The 4,174-nt window shown below is 28.3% G+C and overlaps 1 long non-coding RNA gene across 1 annotated transcript; it reads left to right on the forward strand.

The window, feature by feature from the left end:
• Positions 1–260: 260 nt before the first annotated feature.
• Positions 261–1,349, forward strand: LOC108463166 (uncharacterized). Its single transcript, XR_001868017.2, has 2 exons — positions 261–659; positions 842–1,349. It is a non-coding gene; the product is annotated as an uncharacterized LOC108463166 (long non-coding RNA).
• The last annotated feature ends 2,825 nt before the right edge of the window (positions 1,350–4,174 follow it).

Raw genomic sequence — 4,174 nt, forward strand, 5'->3', positions numbered from 1 at the left:
AATGAGTAAAAGCATAGGGTTAAATGTATCATTCATAGTATAAATAAAGTCAAAGCAACCAAGGAGTAAAAACAAGAATAAGAAAAGGGTATACGATAAGTCAATATAGGGATAATAAGTAGAACCCTGAATAAATGAGCATGGTAGTATATAATATTGTTATACAATTATAATAAAATATATAATAACCCGATCCAGGATCCAACCCAAGATCCGATCGATAATATCCTGGTTTAAATAGCCCTAAACACTCAAATGAAGGGGACAATACATGAAAAAATCTCATCTTGATTATCTTCTTCCTCTTCTCTCCTCTCGTAGACCAGAACTCTATAAACAATTGGTGTTATGAGCATGAAACAAACCTGCCACCTTCAGAACTCACCATTTTCTCTGATGTTGAGTGTCATCTGCTATAAACTTTAGAGGGATTAGATGGATGAAAAAGTGGAAGAGATTGTGGAGATGAAACAACACAGTTTAGTAGAAGAAAATTAGAAAACACTAGAAGTTTTAAAAGACATGGAGCAATCTTTGCAAGATCAATTACGACAAGCTAAAAAGAAGTGTATCAAGCATGCAAAAAGTTTATTGGAAACAAAAAGTTAAAAACAAATCTGGGTATAAAGATCCAACCGTTCTTGCATTTGAAAGACCTTGTAAGTTGGTTTTTCCTTTATATTTTATATATTATTGAATATAGCATCTGCAAATATTTTGTTGATTCTATTATCTGGGTATTTAATTTAATTGTCTAAGAGCCAAGAAAAAAAAGAATTATTTCTTATAATTTAAGAGTTATTGTGAATGAAGTAAAAGCTCTTTATGATCTGTTCAATAGGGTAAACAGCTCCATAATTGATGATGGTCTTATTCAAAAGGAGGAATTCCAGCATGTAGTTTTTAGAAACAACAAGAAGCAAAATCTTTTTACAGATAGAGTATTTGATTTGTTCGATGTTAAACACAATGAGGTTACTGAATTTGGAAATTTTTTGTGTTTTTTAAGCGTATTTCATCCTAGTACTCAATAGCAGACAAAGTTGCATTCCTAGCCAATTGTACATCCTACGACAATTTGGTTACATTGAGGGAGAAGAGGTAAAAGAAAAAAACCATGTTTGTTTCTAATAAACCTATCAAATACTCTTTTGTGGCTGCGTGGAATCATCTCTTTTAGTAGAGTATATGGTGTTGAATTTAGAATATTGACTTCTTATTCATACGGATAGCGGGGTTTTGCTATAATTTTGGTTACTTAATTTAGTGACAAATGTTATGGTGGTTGGAAACTTTACATGTTTCAGGTTGTTCAATATGAGTTTTAGATCAATCTTGTTAAATCAAAATAGGACTTGTTTATGCTTTGGTTGTCTTATTTGAGCGCGACACAAATTGATTGCTATTTTGGCACTTACATAGCATCTTTTTCCATGAGTATTTCTCATTGTTAAAACTATGACTTGAATCATTTTTCTACTAATTAAGTGTCGTAGAATGTTATATAGTCAGTATTCTCATTTGTGCTATATTAATTAATTATTCTTTTGGATTATTGCATGAGTGTTTCCCTAATGCTAGTATTCTATTTTGATTGCTATTTACTAAAATTTTATCTGATATTTTTTAGTTGACCAACTTGCAAGAACATTAGTTCATATTCCTTTCGTCTCAAGAGCTCTAACCATAAGTCTAGAAAGCTTAGTTGCAGGTTTATTTTAATGACTTTTATGCATAAACGACTTAGCTCGTCATTAATGTTTGATTATTGTATCTTTTACATTAAAAATGCTATCAATTTGGTTCTCTGTTTGTGCCAATTTTCTATTTTTGTACCCTAATTTTATAAGAGCACTGATTGAAAATGATACAATGCATTGAACACCCACATTATAAGTAGAACTTGTTGCTACATCTCAAGCATTTTTAGTGCTTCATTACATATGATACACATGCATACACATTAAATTTAAAAAAGTTTGAACAAGGCAACATCATAAAACTATCCAGTATAGGGATGCATGTTCATGAAATAATAAATTCGTTTAACATAATTACTTCAAATTTATTTATATGTAGCGCTCATACTACTAACGTTATTATTATAAGAGGTAGCATTTTGAGGAATCATTTTCATGATAATAGTGTTAATTTATCTTATCATTTTCATGATAATGGTTGAACTGATCAGTTAATTATTTACAATAATAGGTAGAGTTCTAATTTGGTAGAGTCATAATCTATTGTAGTGATTCCTTGTAATTACACTACTATAATGGAATTGATAAACTTCTTTGTTAGCATTTTATCATTTTGCTTGAATGCTTGTATTAAATGGATGATGTACAGGGTAGAGGTAGGTTTTCTCAATATGAGTGTTTAACATATAGGGGCATTGCTAGTCCTTGCGCATGTTGCTGAAATATTATCAGTTTGCTTCTAAATAGCTCACTAATTTAAGATCGTAGCTGACGATTATTTGAGTTAGTTGATTTAATATCACTACTCCAAATAGCTCGCTAACCTATGTTCACAGCTGATATTATTAAGGTGTATATATATATATATATATATATTTAATGACTAAAATTACTCATCACCCTTCTCTAATTTTCAAATAAGAAGATAATGCGCTTCAGTACACTTGAACCCACGACCTTTTGCACTAACAATGCTAATTACACTTTTATTTAAGAAAACTGATAAAAATTTATTTAAGGTAAGTTTAATTAACTCATATTTTTCGTATACATCAAGTGACGGGTAATTTTGGATTAAAAGTAGTGAAAGTAGAAAAAGAGTGGCAAGCTAAATAAAGTAAATTAATGACTAGATTTATCCTATTTGGATAGTTAAATTTAATGAAAACAAAAAGAAAGTTAAATGATTTTAACATTTTTATTTGGACAAACAATGGAATGAAAATGAAATGAAATGATTAATTGTAATGAATTTTTACAATTATAGAATTTTATAAAATTATTTATAAAATAAAGACATTCTACATGTTAAAATTTTGATTTATTTTCCTTTCTCTAACTTTTCCTCCAAATTGGGGTAAATAAAAATTTTAACTTTTAAAGAAAAACAAGAGATGCTCAATTTCTCTTGCTTTTCTTAGTCTAAATTATTAAATCTATCCGAACAAAAGAAAGGATGACATTTTCCCTTACTTTCTTCTCATTTCCCCTCCCAATCTCCAATACAAGCATTGGCTCAAGGACAAAGGATTTAATCCTTTACAAGAATGTTAAACTCTTGATCCTTCAAATTTATTCTCGACCAGTAAGTGTGCTACTTACAAATAAATTTATCATAAATATTTTTTGTTTTAACAAAGTTTATAAATAGACGAATAATATATTATTATCATATTGCTAACAAAATCAATAAATATCCATACATAATAAGATTTAAACTTTACACCTTAATATTTAAATCTTCGACTTTGTCATTTCAATCAAAACTTCATTTATATTTACACAAACTTGTAATAAATATAATTTTTACATATTTTTTCACTAATCATAATCTAATAAAATTAAATAGTTTCACACCTATTTATTTGATTTTTTATTTAAACCACAAGAAATGGACTCAGCCTTTTTTTTTAAATCAATTACCTTCATATCTCCAACTCAAGTACAGTACTTAGTGTACTATGGTGGAACTTGAACCTATGACATTTGGGACGATAAAACTGTAATGTTACCACTTAATCAAAATTTTATATTAAAATATTTTTTTATATTTTTATTGTACTATGCACACTTTATTGTCTCCATTAATTGTATATCTATACTATTTATTAAGCCTTTTATTGAATTAGTGTCACCCATCAACCGGGTCCCAACTGAGTTAGAAAATTACCAAAAAATATTTTTATTTGTAAAGTAAGTTATATGATTATAAGGGTTGTGAAAAATAAAACATCGATAATGACAATGTATCACAAAGAAAAAATAAAGAAAAAAATAAATAACATACAAATTTTTACATGGAAAACCTTTTGGGAAAAAACCACGAGCAGAATTCACTATGTCAAATTCGAATGATTTCACATTTCAAGAGGAGTAGACTATGTCTATATATAGGAGTGTAAAACCATATTCTAATCAAAATAAAATAGAAGTAATGCAGTAAGGTTAAAACATCCTATTCAAATCAACATTAA

The sequence above is a fragment of the Gossypium arboreum genome, chromosome 13 (assembly GCF_025698485.1).
Source record: "Gossypium arboreum isolate Shixiya-1 chromosome 13, ASM2569848v2, whole genome shotgun sequence".
Taxonomy (NCBI): domain Eukaryota; kingdom Viridiplantae; phylum Streptophyta; class Magnoliopsida; order Malvales; family Malvaceae; genus Gossypium; species Gossypium arboreum.